Source organism: Scyliorhinus canicula, chromosome 14 (assembly GCF_902713615.1).
Source record: "Scyliorhinus canicula chromosome 14, sScyCan1.1, whole genome shotgun sequence".
In the NCBI taxonomy this organism is placed as follows: Eukaryota; Metazoa; Chordata; class Chondrichthyes; order Carcharhiniformes; family Scyliorhinidae; genus Scyliorhinus; species Scyliorhinus canicula.
The window spans coordinates 68,209,964-68,233,209 of NC_052159.1; the positions used below are offsets into that span (position 1 = coordinate 68,209,964).

At 44.9% G+C, this 23,246-nt stretch overlaps 1 protein-coding gene across 3 annotated transcripts in view; it reads left to right on the forward strand.

Moving 5' to 3' along the window:
• The window catches only part of st6gal2a (ST6 beta-galactosamide alpha-2,6-sialyltranferase 2a), a 157,550-nt gene that overhangs the window by 22,845 nt on the left and 111,459 nt on the right, over positions 1–23,246 (forward strand). For 2 of the 3 annotated variants that reach the window (XM_038818878.1, XM_038818876.1), the window contains exon 2: positions 17,560–17,789. The gene's annotated coding sequence lies outside the window, so the exon portion shown is untranslated. Of the gene's footprint in view, positions 1–6,068; positions 6,373–17,559; positions 17,790–23,246 lie in introns of those variants that run through there. The other variant, XM_038818877.1, reaches the window with a different exon arrangement.

The window sequence follows — 23,246 nt, forward strand, 5'->3', positions numbered from 1 at the left end:
CAATGGTCTTATAACACAATGTCCCTTTAAACACACAAGATTGCTGTTGTCAAATACACTTTCCATTCTGAACCTGAAGTAAATTCCTATGGATTTGTCCCCAGAACCCCACAGATGATTATCACGTGAGAGATTCCAAACTCCACTTCAAAAAACCAATGCTTTCAAATCTTTGTTCACAATAATACTTCTCATTAGCAGCTTCAATTCCAAAATACAGTCCATGTTTTCCAAAGGACTCTTTTAAATAAAGCTTCCACTCCTCTTTTATCAATGTATCCATATTTCCAGGCTTTTCATCACCCTTTTAGGATTTCTTTGTCTTGACTGCTGTGCAATCTACTCATAATTGCTTTCATGTTCGATTCCCAGATTCTATTAAAGTGACTTCAAACTTCTGATTTACCTCTGAAAGTCTGGTTTCCCATTTTAAATCTGGCTACTGCATTTGTTTCTTTAATTCAGAAGACTTCCTTTAAGGATTCTAAACAATACCTTGATCTCTGTTCTCTTCAATCATCTTAAGATATTATTTCTGATTAAATTCCTTGGTTATGTGGATAGTAGCTGGTTCTTTGGAAACTCTGCGTCTTTGCAGCTCCCATCCTGTCCAGTCTGTCTTCTGGCAAAGTCAGAGGTGTTCACTCCCTGAGTCTTTCTTCAACTGCGGTATATCCAGTTAAAACTAAAACTTAAAAACCTTTCCACCTTACAAGGCCCCCAGTTGCTCAGCAACCACTGCTAATTTATTTACACTTCACACAGCAGCCCCCTCTGAGCACAATAGAAACACTCTTGATATTCAAACACCCCTATCCAGCATGAATCTAACTATAGATTTTACCCTTCCAGGCACAGAAACATTAGTTTAGACCCACTTAAAACATTATTTCTAATGTTTACACATGCAAATATAAAACCCTTAAAACTCCTTGGCCGGAATTCTCCACCGGCGGGGCGGGGTGTCCCGGCGTGATGGAGTGGCGTGAACCACTCCGGCATCAGGCCGCCCCAAAGGGTCTGACACTACAAAGAAGTCTCCGCCCCTTTAGGGGCCAAGCCCTAACCTTGAGGGCTAGACCCGCGCCGGAGTGGTTGGCGCTCCGCTGGCTGGCATGGATAGCCTTTGCCGCCACACCAGCCGTGGCCGAAAGGACTTCGCCAGCCGGCGTCAGTCCTCGCAAGCGCTAGAGCGTCAGTGGCTTCTGACGTCATCCCCGCGCATGCGAAGGGGAGGGGGTCACTTTTCCGCCTCCGCCATGGTGAAGACCATGGTGAAGGCAGAAGGAAAAGAGTGCCCCCACGGCACAGATCCGCCCGCCGATCGGTGGGCCCCGATCGCGGGCCAGGCCACCGTGGGGGCACCCCTCGGGGCCAGATCCCCCCCGGCCAGGATCCCGGAGCCCACCCGCGCCGCCTGCTCCCGCCGGTAAGGTAGGTGGTATGATCCACGCCGGCGAGTGAGGGTTGACGGCGGGACTTCGGCCCATCGCGGGCTCGGAGAATCGCCGGGGGGGGGGGGGGGGGGGGGGGGTGGTCCTCCGACCAGCGTGGCGCAATTCCCGCCCCTGCCGAATCTCTGGTGGCGGAGAATTCGGGACACGGCGGGGGCGGGATTCTCCGACCAGGCGGGGGGTCGGAGAATCCCGCCCCTGTTGTTTTCCTGACACTACAAAAAGATGTGGATAAATTAAGCAACCGATAAAAGACCTGACAAATGGAGTCTAATGTGGGAAAATTTTAAATTGTTTGTTTATTTTGACAGGATGAATAAAAAAGCTTATTATCTAAATGGTGAGAGGTTGCAGAGCTCTGAGGGGCAGAGGGATCTGGGTGTCCTAATGCATGCATCACAAAAGGTACAGCAAGTAATTAGGAAAGCTCTTAGAATGTTATCGTTTATTGCAAGGTAAATGAAATACAAATGTGACAAGGTTATGCTTCAGTTGTACAGGACACTAGTGAGACCACATTTGGAGTACTTTATGGTATTGGTCACCTTATTTATTTAAGGACGGATATAAATGCTTTGGAAGCAGTTCAGCGACATTTTACCAGACTAATACCTGAAATGGGTGGGTTGTACCATGAGAAATATCATAAACATATGAAAAGATGTGGGGCGCAATTCTCTTCCCCCCCACCCCCACGCCGGGTAGTAGAATCGCTAGGGCGCCGGGCGAGTCCCGCCACGATGCTCCGGCACCCGCATGCGATTCTCCCACCCCCCCAAAACGGCTCGCCGAGATTTACGGCAGACCGCTCCTTCGCCGCTCGGTGTTTGTAACGGGCGAGCAGCGATTCTCTGGCCCGGATGGGCTGAGCGGCCTGCCCAAGACGACGTGTTCACGCCAGCGCCAACTACACCTGGTCGCTGCCGGCGTGAACAGCTCGCAAACCCTGCGGGGGCAGCCTGTGGGGGGGAGGGAGGATCGAGCACCCGGAGGGGGCGCGCAAAAGGGGTCTGGCCCGCGATCGGTACCCACCAATCGGTGGGCCGGTGTCTCTGAAGGACGCACTCCTTTCCTCCGCCCGCGGGGAGGACGGCAACTGTGCATGGGCGGGTGACGTCATTTACGCGGCGCCACTATTATGTGGCGCCAAGGCCCGGTGCGCGTAAATGACGCGGCGCCGCTCCTAGCCCCCCAGGGGTGGGAGATTAGGGGGCGAGGAGCGGCCTCCGATGCCAGAGTGAAACACTCCGGTTTTCACTCCGGCGTCGGCACTTAGTCTCTCGTTGGGAGAATCCCGCCCGTGGTTTCAATAGTCATGGTGGCTACTTACTCTGGATTTAAACTATTGCTGCTTGTGTTGCTTGCCTGTCTACTGTTTAGTGGTAATAGGAGGCGACATGGGATAATTTAGTTCTCTCAATTCCCTTCACATCTATTCTTAAGCCATTTTTAATTTGAAGTCTCATTATCGCCCATATGATGCTGGCAGTTATTACTGAATAATAAATCTATCACATCATCAGAGTTGTATTTTATTTGTATTTGACAAACAAATGAGTGGGTTGGTGAGACCTATAAAGCAGCTGGGAAACCATTGACAACTGATAATGACAGATTGTCCACAGCAGCAATAGTGAGAGGGATGAAAGCATGGAAGTGCAGAATTGAAATTTGGGAAGGCAGAAGCTCCATTGTGAACTGGCATCAGGAAAATGACTATCAAATCTGTTAGATCATTAGAGTACTTCAGGAAAGGACCTGCCAACCTGATCTGCATGAGCCTGCCTGATCTTACTTATCTGAGCGATCAAAAAGTCGTGGAGAACATACATTTTGGGATTCCCCTACATGAGGTTGAATTTTAACAGTGTGGCAGTGCTATGTAACCGAGAATAGATCTCTGCTGATGAAGTGTCACAGGATCTGTAGTGACATCAGCAGTGAATGTTTACCCAGACTTCAGTTCTCCATCTTAGATTGTATGAACAACATCCCAAAATAAAACCTCTTATTGTGTTTGTAAGAATCCAGAGTGCGGGTACCTCCAGATCTTTTGTGAAAAACTCAAAACAAAAAGAGAAAACTGGTGATGAGGATTGTGTAAGAAAATAGAATTGCTGAACCAAAAGAAAATCGTCAACAAATCGGTGGAGAATGGAGAGGATTCTCAGGACCGGACTCTCTCTCACATGGGCGAAGCAACTGTTGATGCTGAAGGTTTTTACAAAACAAAATTGACTACAACCGTAAGGAAGGAAAAATGACAGTTTGAAAACTTGCGTGCCGTTAAAGAGGTAGAGTCTAGCGTTGCATAGACTGCACCCATGACACCGTTAAACAAGCTGCAGGAACAAGGATTCAGAAGTCTTCTGACACTGTACAGGTCACTACTCCGGAAACAATCAAACCACAGTCAGGCAAAAGGGAACATTTCTAAGCTTCAATGTGGATAAGGGGATCACTTGTGCCATACATCCAAAATAATTAGAAGGGAGCAAGTTGGTTGAAGTACAGACCCAAGGTGCTGGGATCTGGAATAGGAGGAAAAGCAGGCATCATGGATGCATTTGATGAAGGCTGGGAGACTTGGAATTCATGAGGAAAGATTCCAATTAAATCTCATAACGAATCAAGCACCAGAGGACCTAAAGATCACAACTTTTCTCTGTTCGGTAGAACAAAAAACTTATGCTGCTACAAAACTTGGTTCATCAAGCAAAACTTGAAGATAAGTTCTATATTGAACTAATGAAGATTTTAAAAGGGCATTTCTCATCTGGGCCATTGTTAATTGCAGAAAGGTTTTGGTTCCACCTCCATAGTCAGGAAGAAGGTGAAAGCATTTTACAATTCATATCAACTTGAAGGAGGTTAGCAAAACAAAATATTGCTAGTTTGGTGCAATACTTGATGACACACTTTGTGATAGGCTGGTTTGTGGAGTTCGCAGTGAAGCTATTCAATGAAATAGCTGTAACAGATTTACTGTAAGTCATTTAGCTCTTAAAACTGCTGTGGAAGTTGCCACTCTATGGAACTAGCAATGAATAAAGCTTCACAAATAAAAGCTGGAGCGAACATCCACAAAATTGATACCACAAGACTGCAAGGGGACAACCATATCACTGATGTTCGCAGGTTGGACGCTCAATGGAGAATGCTGGAGTAGAGAAAGTAAGTGTAAATACTGTGGCAAATAGGACCATGAAGCCAAGTCATGTTGGGCTCAGAAAATATCATCTACACCAAGGATGTGCAAGAAACAAAACACATCTAAACAGACTAGTTGTGCCTATAAATTAATAAATGACATTTGTTCAAGACAATGTACCCAAGTAACTGCAGGAGCTGAAACTAGGTGTCTAGTCAGTGCGGGGTAATTAACAACATTTCTGGGCATTTCCAAAACTTGATGGGCACCAAATTAAGATGGAAGTGGATACAGGCACAACTACTGTTAATATCTAAGACAAATTGTCATCAAAAGCTGAAGTATCAGCCTTTAGAACCGTCAAGTGGTTGCTGGGCTAAATTGCTGGCTTTTAAAGCAGACCAAGCAGGCCAGCAGCCCGGTTCGATTCCCGTACCAGCCTCCCCGGACAGGTGCCGGAATGTGGCGACTAGGGGCTTTTCACAGTAACTTAATTGAAGCCTACTCGTGACAATAAGCGATTTTCATTTTCATTTCAAGTGTGATCCTAAGAAGTACACAAAAGAGGTTGTACCATTAAAAGAACGCATTATGAAAGGGGTTAAGATGGGGAAGGCCAATTTGGGTGGAGGGGAACAGCAGGGAGGCTGGGGCATTTGAGTAGTTATTTATTTGTTATGAGGTTTCTGTTTGTTCTTGCTCCTGTGTTGGTTTGTGTTCAATGTATATATAAATGCCTTAATAAAAATATATTTTTTTTAAATGCATTATTGTGAAAGTAGAAGTAAATGGACAAATGACGAAGTTGCCTCTTCACGTTGTCCATGGAAATTGCCCTGCTCTATTTGATAGAGCATGGTCAATGAAACTCAGCTGGGGAGCGATAAATGGCTCAGTGAGAATATGTGGACATTGATTTACCACAGGTGTGTTTACAAATGAATGTGGCTTCAAAATCACACACGCTACTCACCATCATGATGCACAATGGTACTTTTTGTTACAGAAGACTTACGTTTGGAAAACATTTGCTTTTTTTTCCAGAGGTCCATGGATCAAATTCGGAGTGGGCTAAATGGGGAGCAATGTTATTTAGATGACACCCTCATCACCAGTATGAGTGAACAGGAACACTTGGAAAACCTGGAAGCTATTCTGAAATGCTTGCAAAACCATAATCTCAGAGTTAAAGAAAAGTGCAAATTTTTCAAAACATCCATAAATTATCTGGGTCACATATCAATGGCTTGTACAGGGGACCAAAGAAAATGACAGCAATCCTAGAAGCATCACACCATAAGAATGGGACATAACTAAGAATGTTTTTAGAATTGACCAATTATTATAATACGGTTGTGCCGAATTTAGCAACACGATTGAAGCATTTACACATTTTATTATGTGCCGAGCAGGTATGTCACTGGTCAGAAGAATATGAAAGTACATACAATGAGGTCAAAGATGCCTTATAGATGTCAGAGCTGGTGGTTCACTACAATCCCAAGCTGAAGTTACAACTTACTTGTGATGGGTCTTCCTAAGGAGTTGGCACAGTTACCTCGCACATAATGTCTTCAGGAGAGGAATGACCAATAGCATTTGCTTCGCAAAATCTTACTAGCGCTGAAATGAATGACCCTCGGCTAGAAAAAGAGGCTTTCAGCATCATTTTCGGGGTCAGAAGATTCTATCGCTATCATTATGGATGTCATTTTACTCTTTTGACTGACTTTGAAAATTGGCGACAATCTTTTGGGCCGTATAAAGGTATTCCTTCTTTATTTTTATTTGAAACATTTCAATTAAGTTGTTAACATTTTATACATAAATAAGGAAACACACCCCACCCCAAACAGAGCTGGTACAAAAAGAAACACCCACCCTACCCCTAGCAGCTGACAGTGACCAACTCTTTGAAATGCAGCACCATCTTTTATAGAACCCCTCTCAAGGTGAACTTGATGGAATTCCTACACCTTGAAAAAGTTAAGTCCCCAGCAATATTGAGGCACTGGACAGAAAATCTGACCACCACTGTTCTCTCCAACACCGTTAGCGTCAAAGAGCACTGCAACATGGAATAAAAATAATTTCATCTAGAAGGCATTTTTAAGAAGTGAAAAAAAAATCCAAAACCAAAATAATTTTTTCTTTCACTCATGATAGGACATTGGATATGGCAAGCTACAAATGCATCGATGTCATATATCTGGGAATCTATGCAACATTCAATTTATCTTCGCTGGCAATTAGTATTCTTTCTGTACTGACCTATCTTCATCTAGTTCGTGAAATGCTTTTTGTATGTTATAACATTGAGGGACAAAATCATTTTGTTACAAGGGGGAATTTTGACCTTCAATACTCCCAGAAACTGTTCTAGCAACCCATGATTTCTGTCCATTAAAACAAATGCACAGAAAATCACACATCAAGGATGGGTTGCAATTTCAACAATTTATTTTGCACTGAGAAACAAGTCTCTCTTACCTAAGAAGGGAACATTTTTGATAATTTACAACTATATAGATTAGCAATCTGTTCACAATGGAGGCGATTTCAAAGAAATATTTTGAGAATCCTGGTGTTATAAATGATCTGTGTGCTGTGTGCAGCAAAATCATCAGCTAGTTTCTGAAGAATATGTTTACCCTAAAGAAGGTAAATATGTTTTTGCTGAAAAGGAGACACATTGCCAAATCTTTTCTTAGTCCACCCATGAGGACAAATGCAAGAATGCCAAATTTCAATCATGACAATTTATACCACAGGAGAAAAGGTTGCTGATTGGTTGGCAGATTGACTCTGATTGGCGGAGCCGTTGCCATGAGCAATGCAATGGTGAAACAAGTGAACCTAGGCTCTCCAAGCTTCTGGGTAATTCAAAATAGGTGCAAGGCTTGAACATATTCCTTTTGCTTGCAGATAACAGTGGCGGGATTCTCCGCAGCCTGACACTGAAATCTGATTGGCGATCGGGCGGTGAATGATTTCTGACGCCGGATTTGGGGCAGGCGCTGGTTTAACACCGGTCAGCGATGCTCTGATCCCTCCAAATCGGCAGAATCAGGGTGCGCGCGTGCGCAGTCACAAGGCTGTTGGTGCGTCATCCGCCCGCCCACCCACGATGCTCCTCCCCGATGGGCTGAGTTCTCGAAGGCGCGGGCCACGTGTGGTCCCTGCAGTCGCAACCTGGCGTGCCGGCTTTGGACAGTGTCCAGCGCTGCCACACTCTTCCAGGATCCGTGCCGCTGACCGTGGGGCTGGGGGTAGTGGTGGGAGATGGCCAGGGGGTGGGATGTGGGGTCGGGGCGGACGGGTTAGAGTTCCAGCTCAGCTGGTGCCGTGTTTTCTGGAATGACCGATGCAGCTCGTCAGCGGCCCTGGAGCCAACGATTCTGCAGCCATTTTCCATGCGATCCGTGGGTTTTCTAAGCGGTGCTGGTGCTAGCCCCTCACTGGTACCGGAATCGATGAGGAATTTGTGTCGATTGTCCCATCATAAGACCATAAGACCATAAGACATAGGAGTGGAAGTAAGGCCATTCGGCCCATCGAGTCCACTCCACCATTCAATCATGGTTGATTTCAACTCCATTTACCCGCTCTCTCACCATAGCCCTTAATTCCTCGAATCATGAATCACCCGCGGATTCTCCGTTGGTGCCGGCACTTCACATCTCTGGGTATGAATGTATGTTGCAAGTGTAAATGAGTGTCATTACGAGATCAACTGATTATCTTAAATTGGTCGTTTGTGTAGATATTAGTGCACTTAGTGTTGTTCAACAGGTGCTACCGAATCGCAGAATCACACTAGATGTGATTCGATCAGCTTGTTGCTGTAATGTATGGCCCATGTACCTGGTATTGCACAGGCTTGTAAATTTATAAATGACTTGGAACAATTTGAGTGGCAGGCAAAAGGTCTTTTTGAACTGACGACAGCATCCTGTTAATGGAAAACACCACTTATGTAGCCACCGCATAGTAGCAGGTTGAAACGATTTATTTAACCTAATGTTAACATTTTTGTGATTCTTTGCTTTTCCAGCGTAATTTGAAGTAGGCCGCACACTTTTCAGGTCTGACAGCGGTGGCCTTTCACCCATTTGCAAGTTTGCGTGATACACAGCAAAAAATGATCTGATGAGGTTACCATTGTCCCACAGGATAGCTTTGATATGCTCTATTTCTGCATTGAGCTTGCACGGTGAGCAAATGTCTGGGGCACTATTTACAAGACTGCTGATGAGGCCAACTTTATAGTGTGTGATGCTATGTGAATCTCAACATGTTTATGGACCAGTCAAGGTAGGCTTGCAGTGGAGAACCTATCAGCAGATATCTCAACCAGCACATCGAGGAAAGGAAGCAGGTGAGATAGATTGAATTTGAGTGTATTAAGAATGTAGTGTATTCAAGTGTGTAAGGAAATCTTTACATGTGGCTGCAGGTACAAAGACCACAAACGTACCATCTAAATATTGGAAATATGAATGGGTGGGATCTGAGGGCTCATTTCTCTCATGTCTCAGATTTCAGTTTTTCTCGAGTTCTGTACTACCAAGTGACTATTTGTATGCCAGAGTTTCGGCAGACATAACTTGTAGCAACATGCAGATTTTCCAACATATTTTCAACCGTCAGCATTGATTTTATAATGGGTCAGATTTTCGATGCCTTCCACAGAACGTGGGAGCCATTCACCCAATTGTTCCGGACCTGTTTGTGGCCAATGAACAAGCAGAAGAATAGCCAGGTAGCCAAGAATCAGGGGAAAGTAGCCAAGGCATGAGAGGGCGAGACAGACCCGGGGGGGGGGGGGGGGGGGGGGGGGGGGGGGGCAGCTAAACCCAAGAGGGAAGAAAGGTGAACCACAGGATGGGGAAAGTGGGGGGAGAGGGAAGGGGCAGGGAACCACAGGAGGGGGAAGGGTGAGGAGAGGGACCCACATGAGAGGGAAAGGGGAGAGGGGGAAGGGACAGGGAACAAGAGAGGAGAACCAGGGAGGTCAGGGGGAGGCAGGGAAATAACAGCCGGAAGGAGGGCACGGGATACGATAACAAACTTGGCATCTCCAGGAACAGAAAACAAGGAGAATACAGGCGAAAGACGGGAGGAACGGCTGAAGCAGAGAGGTAAGCGCGAGACGACAACGGCAGTGAGATCCGTCCGGGAGAAGCAAGTGACAACACCAACACCGTACCATTTGAGTATTGTCCACTGTAATTGTTTCTCCGGCACCCAAATGTATATTTACCTCCCCAGCCTCCACCCCCCCCCACCCCGCAAACAGTCGCCTACTTATGTGTTATAAATAATTTTGCCAGTTGTACAGAGTTGCTGCTGTTGAGCTGGTGCACAATATCCTACCAGTTATTCTATTTTATTTTTTATTTTATTTTTTATTATTACTTTTCTTTGGTATGTTTGGGTGTGCCCTCCTCTTCTATATATGTGTGTATATATTTATTATTCTGTGTAAATAACGGTAAATAAACTTTGTTCAAAATCCCAATATAACCATTTATTTAAAAAAGTTAATGGGTCAGATTTTGATGTAATTGGCCATTAGTTGTGGGTGGCACGATGGCGCTGTGGTTAGCACTGCTGCCCTCATGGCGGCAAGGGCACGGGTTCGATCCCAGACCCGGGACACTGTCCGTATGGAGTTTGCACATTCTCCCCATGTCTGCGTGGATTTCAATCCCACAACCCAAAGATGTGCAGGGTAGGTGGATTGGCCATGCTAAATTGTCCCTTAATTGGAAAAAAAAGAATTGGGTATTCTAAATTTATTTTTTATTAATTGGCCATTAGTTCTTCTTTCCCACTTTTACTTAATTCTGCACCTGGTTTAACATTGAATTCACTGACTCTAATATATATTTTCTTCCTTTCTCTGTTTTCTTCTCAAGCTTTCAAATCTTATTGGCTCAAGAGATTTATTGTTGCCTGCCCAGTTTAAAACCTAAGCATACACAAACATATCTAATAAATGAATTTTCGATGCCTTGCAGCACGGTAGCATTGTGGGGGCAGCACGGTAGCATTGTGGATAGCACAATTGCTTCACAGCTCCAGGGTCCCAGGTTCGATTCCGGCTTGGGTCACTGTCTGTGCGGAGTCTGCACATCCTCCCCGTGTGTGCGTGGGTTTCCTCTGGGTGCTCCGGTTTCCTCCCACAGTCCAAAGATGTGCAGGTTAGGTGGATTGGCCATGATAAATTGCTCTTAGTGTCCAAAAGTGCCCTTAGTGTTGGGTGGGATTACTGGGTTATGGGGATAAGGGTGGAGATGTTGACCTCGGGTAGGGTGCTCTTTCCAAGAGCCGGTGCAGACTCGATGGGCCAAGTGGCCTTCTGCACTGTAAATTCTATGATTGTTCAACAAAATCTAAACCATAGCTTCCGAAAACAAATATCTCACTCAGCAAAAAGGTTTGTCAGTTGTCTACAAGACAGTAAAACAGGGTCAGTATCGCTTGACTGACCTGTAGGAAATATTTTTTCAGTGACAGTCTCAAAGAAATTTGGGGCAGATTATACTTAGTGTGTTTCATTGACATAGTTTGATAGAGGAAAGAATTACATTGGGAAAGGAGAACAAGGAGATTGATATCTACATTAAAATGAAGCTAAGTTGTTGACATTTTTATATCATTCATCTTCTTCAAAATACTTAATTATATTTGTGGTGCTGCACTTACAGATTCCAGTAGGGTAAAGGTTAATGCTGATGTGTATTCTGTTCTGCAGAACTAGCAGGAAGGCTATTAATCAGTGTTCTGCTAGGCCCAAAATAAGAGTCTCCGTATTGTAACCCAAGGAATGTTTTCATAGCTGCCATTATTGTGAAATAGCAGCTAGAATTATTGTTTATCAGTAGTATTATTGCTCTGATTACCTGTTATGTGCTGCACATTTACTAATAGATATAACAGCCAGAATTCTCTGGCCTTCCGTTGGTGATGGGACTTTCTGGTCCCATTGGCAGTGCCCCCGCTCCCATGGGTTTCCTAGTGGTGTGGGCGGCTTCAATGTGAATTCCCATTGACAGCGGCAGTAACTGAGAATTCCGCCATCAGAGAACTCCGCGCTGCCTCCCGCTGCCGAGAAACACTTGGTGAATCCCCCCTAACATGTGTTACCTTCGTACACTACAGTTAATTCCTTTTTGTTTGATATTCCAAGTTATGTCGCTGGAGGGATTTTGTGATAACAAATCCCAGTTAAAAGGACATGTGTTACTTATGAAAACTCACTTTGTTGAAAGAATTATGTTTTATTTCAATGTCCTTTATTGGAAACCGTTTTTCTGTTTAAAATTAAAATTGATGGGTCATTACCAGTCAGCTATTCTCAGGGATGAGTTCTCATTCTTCAATCTCTTTTGGAAGATTCAGTCCACTCATCCTCTCCACTGACATTAGCAGCGAGTGATGGCAATGTGTAGAACTCCAATGGAGATATGCTCATGTAAGATTCCTCCCAGTGTGTATTAATTATAACTAAATCAAGGCAAAATAAATACTTGAATCAGCATGATGTTGAAAGAGTAAAGCAAACCCATCAATGGGTCAGATCAAAGTTCTGCACAGATCCGAGATGCAAAATTTACAAAGTACCTAGTACAAAACAAGATGTTTATGGTTGTTGGAGGCCAATCGTTCCTAAGGGCATTACTACAGGAGTTCCTCAGGTTAGTTTCCTAGGCTCAGCCACCTGCTTCATATCCTCGCCCTTCTCTATCTCCGTAACTTCCACCAGCCCTGCAACCTTTCAAGATTTCTGTGGATTCTTGCCTCATGTGCATCTCCAATTTTAATAATTCTAGCATTCGTGGCCAAGCCTTTAGCTGCCTAGGCTCTGGATTTCCCTCCCTAGACCTCTCTCTTCATTAAGATTCTTCTTTAAACCTAATTTATCTTTCTCTTTATATGGCTCAGCATCAAATTTTGTCTGATAATATTCCTGTGCCTTGGTATGTTTAACTGGTGGGGATTTTCCACCATCTCCACAGTATGTTTCTCAGCGGCAGAAGCCGACCCGCCATTGTGGGCAGGACCACTTTTTAGCCAGTCTGCATGTTAGAGTGAGATAGCTAGTCTCACTTCATTCTGCAGATTCCCAGGTTACCGGAGACATGGGATCAATCTCCCTCGCCTCGGAGACCACGAGCGAGCGTCTCCAAAAGAATTGGGGGCTCCCAGATGCATGCCCTTTGGGCAGGGTGTCACCCTGGCACTGCTGGTGCCACTGGACACCCTGGAGTTGCCAACCTGGCAGTGTCAGCCTGCCACCCTGGCTGTGCCACCTGGTGCCAGGTTGGCACTGCTAAGGTGCAATGCTGGCATTTTTGTGTGGGTGCAATCAGGCTGGGGTTGCCCTATGTATGGGGCAGGGGGTGCATGTGCAGGGGGCGGGGATCCTCCAATAGTGCATTGGGACTTGCCGGGGGTGGGGTCACGGGTCACTTGGGGGCCTTGCCGATTGGGACTCCGTTTTTAAATGGCGTTCCAATCTCTTGCTGCACTGAGGCGTTCTAGCAAGCAGAGCTCCCCAATGTACAAGACGGGCTTACCTTCCCCATTGAGGCCGCCTATCAAACGCAAGTTGCCTTTTATAGCCTTGTGTTCCTCGGTGCTGCAAGCGCCAGGAAACACGTGGCTAAATACGCTCGCTATGGGACTTTGCTCCCATTTAGTTAAATCGTGTCCACTATATCATATGGAAGAAAAGTGGTGAGAAAACCAGTTTGAGCTTTTATTGTAAATGAAAAGGCTATTTGAAATAAGTTATTTTACATGCATTAGTATTTACAATTTAGTGTGGTATATTAGCACTGCCAGTAATCCAGTCTGATAATTTCTATAATCAGAACACCTTAATAGAATAATGAAAATAGAACAATGGAAATTAACTGAAGTGTCAATTAAGATGATAATGAGGAAGTGAATGCACTAAGCATTTTGTTCTTTAAATCAAATTTAAATGGGGATTGCGTTTAAAAGCTACTTGTCTGCAGACTTTTTTGCATAATTATAAATTGTCCACGAGTCATAGAAGGATACTCGTTTTTTACTATTTTGTAAAATGTGATGTATTTTTGAAAAAGGACCATTTTATACACTTGTTTGAAAGGACATAAATAACTGGACCTTTCCAGTTGTATGTTTTAATACTAAAGACACTAGGAAGAGCTGCATTTTTAACATGCATGGTAGAACACACCAGAACCTGAAATTGTAGAGAGGTAATACATAGGCTGAGATTTATTGTGGGCAACAAGGATTTTGTCACTTTCTTCTAGAGGGCCCAATGCTATTTCATTTCCGTCATACACCTATCCGAGCATTGTTGAACCTCCGATCTAATTAAGCCCCCAGTGGCCAAGAACTATTGGCCGATCAAATGCATTAGCTCTCCAGTACCGGCAGCGTCACCGAGAGCAGTGTCCACTGAGACACTGACAGTATTATAGTGGGGGCTTCAGAAATGATTGAGATTGAGATAGTTGAGCACAAGTAGGATGGGGGGTGGTCACTGACAAGGGGGGTGAGTGAGATTTGGAAACAAGGGCAATGGCAATGGGGTAGCTTCCTGAGCTCCCCCCCCACCCCGCACCAATGCCAATGCTGGGTCCTTCAATTGGAACCCCTCTGGTAGGCCCTCAGTGGATGGTGAGTCCACTGCCTCCATTGGTTAAATACATAAGGGCAGGAAAGGCACCCGCAAACCTTCTTGCCCAGACGTGTTTGTACGGAGGTGGGAGAGCTGCAGAACCTCTACCACACATCTTCCCGCCTACTCACATGGCATCCCTGCCTCTGAACTGGGTGGGGCAGGAGGTGGACATTATGTTCCACCTGTGTGGGACGTTTTTACAATAATGAAATACCAGGTTGGTTCCCTAGAAGGCAAAATCAACTGGAGACAGATAGGAACATAACATTGTGTTCAGCAAGTTTAAAAAAAAGGTAAAATGTATTATATCATTTTACATACTAAAAATATTAAATCGTTTAATAAACAATCCTAATGGCATGACATCACAATATAGGAAGTGCCAAAGGAATAATGATTTGAGGGTGAATCTCTTGTAGCAATCCACATGATCAGAAGGAAGTGATCATTGTTTACAGTCACACTCAGGACTCTTTTGAATCCTCTCGAATGACTCCCAAGCAGTGATGGCTATTTTTGCAGTAACATGATAATACAGACTGATTTGTGCCATGTTGATCACACCTTGTTTCATGCAACAATGCAAATGAGTGTTGTTATTACATCACTGGTATAAACTAGGCCACACAACATTGTATGTATTATTGTATTCTGTGTCCAATGTGCAGACCTCGCAACATCAATGGGACACCGAGACCCAAAATCGGACCATCCTAAACCGATCAGAAATATCATCTGCTAACCCTATCTATACTAGAATCCTGTGCAAAATCTTATATCAGGTGCCATCAATGTTAATACACTATTATGCTTTATTTACTATTTTTGATTTCTATTTCTTTCCCTGGTATTTGAGCGGTATTTTGACAGTAGAAACACAGATAATAAATTGGCTGAGTAATAGGAAATAGCTGGTATTTGTTAATGGATATTTTTCTGGCTGAAGGATGTTTCGTAGTGGTGTTCCCCAGGGGCCAGTTTTCAAACCCTTGCGTTTCCTGATATGTATTAACAATCTAAATCTTGGTGTTCACGGCACAATTTCAAAGTTTGCAGGTGACTATTGCAAACTGTGAGGAGGACAGTGTAGAATTTCAATAGGACATAGACAGGTTGGTGACGTGGGCAGATAGGTGGCAGATGAAGTTAAATGCAGAGAAGTATGAGGTGATGCATTTTGGCAGGAGAAAATGGAGAAACGGTGTTAAATCTCTAAAGGATGCAGGAGCAGAGATAGCTGGCTGCATAAGTCATTGACTTGTGCATGTCATTGAAGGTGGCAGGACAGATGGAGAGAGCAGGTAATAAAGCATATAGTATTCCTGGCATAGAGTACAAGGGCAAGGAGATTCGGCTGAACTTGTATAGGACACTAGTTAGACCTCAGCTGGAATATTGTGCACAGTTGTAGGCACCACATTTTAGGAAGGTTGTGAAAGCAATGGAGAGAGTGCAAAAGAGGCATTCAGGAATGGTTCCAGGGGGAAGAAACGTCAGTATTGAGGACAGATTTGAGAGGCTGGGACTGTTCTCCTTGGAGAGGCGTATCATCAGGACGCGGTGTGGAAACCTAAACTTGACCATCTGAAGCATCATGGGATACATGACATAAAGTCTTAAGAGTATCATTTTAAATGGCTTTCTGTACCTCATTAATTCTATTAGCAGACAGATAGCCCCTTGTAAATTGATTACATTGTCTTTAATCAATCTCCTGACGAGATCAATTCAGTTTGTATGGTGACACACACACACCATTGTTTAAACAGTACCATCGGAGCCAGTGACATCAGTCGATTAGCATGGCCTTGCTAATGTATGTTCATCTGCAATAGACGTCATCTGATCACCCCCTGCCCCCCACCTTTTGTATCGGAATGGTACCTTTGTCTCTGTGTAAGCCAACTGAAAGACTCAGCAATTATCAATGTATCACCTGTGGGGAGAGGAGGGTTTCTTTTGTGCATAAAGATCTCGACGTTCCTCATGTTCCCCAGAGTGTGCCTGCTGTGACCCTTGCTTCCAGTGGCCTCTCTCCTTGTTGCAAGTAAAATCGGTTAACCTTTAACTGTGCTGTTATTTGTTACGCTTCTTTCAGTCTAAAACTCTTACTCGGATGTTAAAGATTTGACAGCAGGACAGAGCAGATAGGAAGTGACTGTTCCCGCTCAGAAATGATAGAGCACAGATTTAAAGTGATTTTCAAAATAAACAAATGTGATGTGAGAAAAACCTTTTTCACACGAGTGGTTGGGGTCTGGAATGCACTGCCTGGAAGTGTGGTGGAGGCAGGTTAAATCGAGGCATTCAAGAGAGAATTAGAACAATAGAGTTCTTACAGTGCAGAAGGAGGCCATTTGGCTCATCGCATCTCCACCGACCCTCTGAAAGAGCACCCTACCCTCTCCCCCACCCTATCCCCATAATCCCACCTAACCTGCACATCTTTCAGACACTAAGGGGCAATTTACCGTGGCCAATCTATCTAACCTGCTCTTCTTTAGATGATTATTTGAATAGGAACAATGTGCAGCATTACGTGAAAAATGCAATGGAATGACACCAAGCCATAATGCTCATTCAGAGAGCTGGTGCAATGCTCATTCGGAGAGCTGGTGCAAACACAATGGGCAGAATGGCCTCCTTCTGTGCCTTAACAATTCTGATTTTCTAATCAATTTATTTTCCTAATTTTTCAGTGATTTCTTCTACCTTCTGTCTTTTCTTATTCTGGTCAGTATTTGATTCCTCAGGTCTTCACTCAGTTTCCTGGCCTGTGTGACTGCTTGAATTCAGTGTTGTTCTTTTTCTCTTGCTCTTCAGTAAAAGCTATTAGGAAGCACAGCTAGACTATGCCAAGAGTACAAATGGAAAGAGTTCATAGCAATAAAGGGAGCATAGTTTTAATGAACCCTTTTCTCTTGTATCAGAAGGTCAGCACCCCTGCCTTCAAATAAAAGATTTAGATGTTGACACTCAACTAGAATTATACAGTGTGCCCAGTCAGTAGTAGCCAAGTTATTGAATCAGTGTACTGCCCTCTAATTTGCATTGCAATTATATGGATCTATATATGGTGTTTTAACTATGATATCAGAGAGACTGCAGATTGCTTCCCTACAATGAAATTGGAACATCCTGCACAACTGGAAACCTTTTAGGAGATTTTCCTATGGAATAATAACTATTTCTGAGTATTGCCTAGGGAAGGGAACCAGGGCTCCAGATCCTGTTCATTTTGACCGATGTGACATCCTTTCTTCCAGATTTTCCGGCAATGTCTTGCACCTATTTCAGAGGGGACATTGCAAGGGATGTTAACCAGGAGATGGTTTCCACCTCTCAATTCTTCTGGACTCTTCATTGTTCCTGAGATGTTGATACTGATAAATTTTTAGAATTCGGAGCTTCTGCTGCTACAGACGGCAGAGTCGTCTTCAACCTCCAACTAGCATGACTTCACCCCCTGAAGAATCATTGGTGGCTTGAAAAAAAGGTAAATTATCTCCTAAAGTTAAGACCATAAAAATGATTTGTGACTTCTTTTTTAAAGGCAGATAACATTAGATTGAACCTGAGTAGGTTCCAACTGAACTGCAATGGGATCAGTGCTGGGGTGGGGGGAGATATATAAGAAATGGAAGAAGCTAAGTATAAATGAAACACAAAAGGAGCATATAGGACAGACCAAGGGAGGTCATAAATGGCCAGGGAATAAACAAAATTATAGAACAGGAGTGGGGCAACACGGTGGTGCAGTGGTTAGCATTGCTGCCTCACGGCGCCAAAGACCCGGGTTCGATCCTGGCCCTGGGTCACTGTCCATGTGGAGTTTACACATTATCTCCATGTCTGTGTGGGCCTCACGATCACAACCCAAAGATGTGCAGTGTAGGTAAATTGGCCACATTAAATTACCCTTCATTGGAAAAATTAAAAAATAGAACAGGAGAATGAAAAGATAGCTTAGGTAAAGTGAGGAATGGCTACTAATAATATGTCAAACTCTACAGTACAAAACACAATTCTGGAATAAAACAGAGGACCCAGATATCATGGGGATTATTGAGACATGGCCACAGAAAATCAGTGTCGGAATTCTCTGACCCCCCGCCAGGTCAGAGAATCGCCGGGGGCCGGTGTCAATCCCGCCCCCGCCGTGTCCGAATTCTCTGCCACCAGAGATTCGGCGGGGGCGGGAATCGTGCCGTGTCGGTCGGCGGGCCCCCACCCCCCCCGGCGATTCTCCGGCCCGCGATGGGCCGAAGTCCCGCCGCTGTCAACCCTCTCCCGCTAGCGTGGATCAAACCACCTACCTTACAGGATCCTCGGGGGGGGGGCGCAGGCCGATCTGACCCCGGGGGGTGCCCTCATGGTGGCCTGGCCCGCAATCGGGGCCCACCGATCAGCGGGCGGGCCTATGCCGTGGGGGCACTCTTTTCCTTCCGCCTTTGCCATGGTCTTCACCATGGTGGAGGCGGAAGTGACTCCCTCCCCAGCGCATGCGTGGGGATGACGTCAGCAGCCGCTGACGCTCCGGCACATGCGCGGACTTACGCCAGCCGGCGAAGTCCTTTCAGCCCCGGCTGGCGTGGCGCCAAAGACCATCCACGCCAACCGGCGGAGCGCCAACCACTCCGGCGCGGGCCTACCCCCTCATGGTGAGGGCTTGGCCCCTAAAGGTGCGGAGACTTCCGCACCTTTGGGGCGACCCAACGCAGAGTGGTTCACGCCACTCCATCACGCCGGAGAATCCTGGCCCAGGACTGTGAGTTATACGTAGCAGGGCATAGAATATTTAGAAAAGGAAAGGGAAAAAGTGGAGGTGGATTATCAGTACTCATTAGAGGTAATATAATAGCTGAAGAAAAATGCACAACTATTAGTAAGACTGATCTGTGCAAATCAGGCTCATGCCCTTTCTGGATTTGAACCTGATCACGTCATTGGAAGGAGGCGGGGAGGATCTTGCTCTGAGATCTCGCCAACACAAATCCCGTTATAGTCTTCTCGTGAGATATATCATCCATTACAGGGGCTGTTTAGCACACAGCTAAATCGCTGGCTTTGAAAGCAGACCAAGCAGGCCAGCAGCACGGTTCAATTCCCGTAACAGCCTCCCCGAACAGGCGCCGGAATGTGGCGACTAGGGGCTTTTCACAGTAACTTCATTTGAAGCCTACTCGTGACAATAAGCGATTTTCATTTGCGTCTGTGATCAACGGGGTTGGTAGATCGTACCCATTAACTCTGTTTCTCTCTGCACAGATGCTGCCTGACCTGCTGTGTCATGTTTATGCCCAGCTCAGTTATTATTTTAAGGAATGTTAGAATATTACCTGTGACAATAAAGATTATTAAAAATTAAATTATTAAATGAATAAGATGAGGCTGTATAAATCAGTGGACAAGTAGCAAGATGGATAGCTGGCTGGTTGCATATCACAAGAGAGCAGTGGGTAAAGGTTAACCATTGTGCTAAAATCAATATTGTTCAGAATATATATTAATGATTTGGAATTTTGAATCAATAAAACAATTAATAAATTTGCAGCTAACCAAATTGGGAGGGATGGTCAATACTGATGACAACTGCAACAAATTTCAAGAAGACATTAATGGAGTTGCAAAATTAATGGAGTTGCAAATCAGCAAATTGATTCCAGCAAGTTATCATAAAATGCAAACCAAAGCACCATAGTTTTTTTCTAAATGGATGGAATTGAAGAGGAGAGAAACTATGCTGACTTGTGCCAAACCTTGAAAACATGCGTACTGAGAGCAGTTCTGTTTATATATCATGAATGGATATAGAAGCAGTACAATGATGATTTACAAGGATCATATTAGAATCATGAGGTTATACCCAATGGAAAAGAATGAACATACAGGGCCTCTTCTTTTGAAAAGAGAAGGTTGGCAGACATCTTTAAATATATGAAGGGTTCTCACAGCGCGGGTGCTCAGAATGTATTTGCATAAGCAAAACTAAAGGCCATCAATATTAGATAGAATTAGGCAGCACGGTGGCCTAGTGGTTAGCACAACCGCCTCACGGCGCTGAGGTCCCAGGTTCGATCCCGGCTCTGGGTCACTGTCCGTGTGGAGTTTGCACATTCTCCCCGTGTCTGCGTGGGTTTCGCCCCCACAACCCAAAAATGTGCAGAGTAGGTGGATTGGCCACGCTAAATTGCCCCTTAATTAGAAAAAATAATTGGCTAATCTAAATTTAAAAAAAAAAAAATATTAGATAGAATTCAACCAAAGAACTCCTGAAAAAAACGTCTTTATCCAGTGAATTTGGAACTTGCTACCACACCAAGTGGCTGAAGAGAGTAGTATAATTGCATTTAATAAGAGGCCATATAAGCATATGAAGGAAAAGGAATAGAAGGTTATGCTGACAGATGAGGCAGGGTGGAAGGAGTCTCGAATGGGACAGAAATGCCAGGATGTACTATTTGGGCCAAATGGCCTTTTTCTGTGCTGAATTTTCTATGTAAACTCTACTTTCTATTAAAATTTATGTGGGCCATGACTTTAATGCATTTGCATTTATTAGGGTATTTTCACAGTAACATCATTGCTGTGTTAATGTAAGCCCACTTGTGACAATAATAAATAATATAATTATTAACATTTTCAAAAGTGGTGTATACAATCATATTGATTACGATGTAGAGAATGAAACCTTTTGTTTGCAGTATTCTCTTTGTTGCAGGTCATTGTTGAAGGAATCTATCTGCTTTTGGTACTTCTTGTTTCTTTGATAGCTGTTGGATAGCTTCAATTCAGATAGTCTTTTAAAGTCATTTAGCTTCAGTTTTGCATTTTTTCAAAATGGTATCAGACATAGCTCAGTGGGTAGCATTTCTGTCTCTGTGTCAGAAGGCTCATGTCCCTCAAATTCTAGGTTGACACTTCAGTACAGCTCTGAGAGAGTGCTGCATTGTGGAGGTGTCTTCAGTACAGCTCTGAGAGAGTGCTGCAGTGTGGAGATGTCTTCAGTACAGCTCTGAGAGTGTGCTGCATTATGGAGGTGTCTTCAGTACAGCTCTGAGAGAGTGCTGCATTGTGGAGGTGTCTTCAGTACAGTACTGAGAGAGTGCTGCATTATGGAGGTGTCTTCAGTACAGCTCTGAGAGAGTGCTGCATTGTGGAGGTGTCTTCAGTACAGTACTGAGAGAGTGCTGCATTATGGAGCTGTCTTCAGTACAGCTCTGAGAGAGTGCTGCATTGTGGAGGTGTCTTCAGTACAGTACTGAGAGAGTGCTGCATTGTGGAGGTGTCTTCAGTACAGCTCTGAGAGAGTGCTGCATTGTGGAGGTGTCTTCAGTACAGTACTGAGAGAGTGCTGCATTATGGAGGTGTCTTCAGTACAGTACTGAGAGAGTGCTGCATTGTGGAGGTGTCTTCACTACAGCTCTGAGAGAGTGCTGCAGTGTGGAGATGCCTTCAGTACAGCACAGAGAGAGTGCTGCATTATGGAGGTGTCTTCAGTACAGCACTGAGAGAGTGCTGCATTGTGGAGGTGTCTTCAGTACAGCTCTGAGAGAGTGCTGCATTGTGGAGGTGTCTTCAGTACAGCTCTGAGAGTGTGCTGCATTATGGAGGTGTCTTCAGTACAGTACTGAGAGAGTGCTGCATTATGGAGGTGTCTTCAGTACAGCTCTGAGAGTGTGCTGCATTATGGAGGTGTCTTCAGTACAGTACTGAGAGAGTGCTGCATTATGGAGGTGTCTTCAGTACAGTACTGAGAGAGTGCTGCATTGTGGAGGTGTCTTCAGTACAGCTCTGAGAGAGTGCTGCATTGTGGAGATGCCTTCACTACAGCTCTGAGAGAGTGCTGCATTGTGGAGGTGTCTTCACTACAGTACTGAGAGAGTGCTGCATTGTGGAGGTGTCTTCAGTACAGCTCTGAGAGAGTGCTGCATTGTGGAGGTGTCTTCAGTACAGCTCTGAGAGAGTGCTGCATTATGGAGGTGTCTTCAGTACAGCTCTGAGAGAGTGCTGCATTATGGAGGTGTCTTCAGTACAGTACTGAGAGAGTGCTGCATTATGGAGGTGTCTTCAGTACAGCTCTGAGAGAGTGCTGCATTGTGGAGGTGTCTTCAGTACAGCTCTGAGATAGTGCTGCATTGTGGAGGTGTCTTCAGTACAGCTCTGAGAGAGTGCTGCATTGTGGAGGTGTCTTCAGTACAGCACAGAGAGAGTGCTGCATTGTGGAGGTGTCTTCAGTACAGCACAGAGAGAGTGCTGCATTGTGGAGGTGTCTTCAGTACAGCACAGAGAGAGTGCTGCATTGTGGAGGTGTCTTCAGTACAGCTCTGAGAGAGTGCTGCAGTGTGGAGATGTCTTCAGTACAGCTCTGAGAGAGTGCTGCATTGTGGAGGTGTCTTCAGTACAGCTCTGAGAGAGTGCTGCATTGTGGAGGTGTCTTCAGTACAGTACTGAGAGAGTGCTGCATTGTGGAGGTGTCTTCAGTACAGCTCTGAGAGAGTGCTGCATTGTGGAGGTGTCTTCAGTACAGTACTGAGAGAGTACTGCATTGTGGAGGTGTCTTCAGTACAGTACTGAGAGAGTACTGCATTGTGGAGGTGTCTTCAGTACAGCTCTGAGAGAGTGCTGCATTATGGCGGTGTCTTCAGTACAGTACTGAGAGAGTGCTGCATTATGGAGGTGTCTTCAGTACAGCTCTGAGAAAGTGCTGCATTATGGAGGTGTCTTCAGTACAGTACTGAGAGAGAGCTGCATTGTGGAGGTGTCTTCAGTACAGTACTGAGAGAGTGCTGCTTAGCACAGGGCTAAATCGCTGGCTTTGAAAGCAGACCAAGCAGGCCAGCAGCACGGTTCGATTCCCGTAACAGCCTCCCCGAACAGGCGCCGGAATGTGGCGACTAGGGGCTTTTCACAGTAACTTCATTTGAAGCCTACTCGTGACAATAAGGGATTT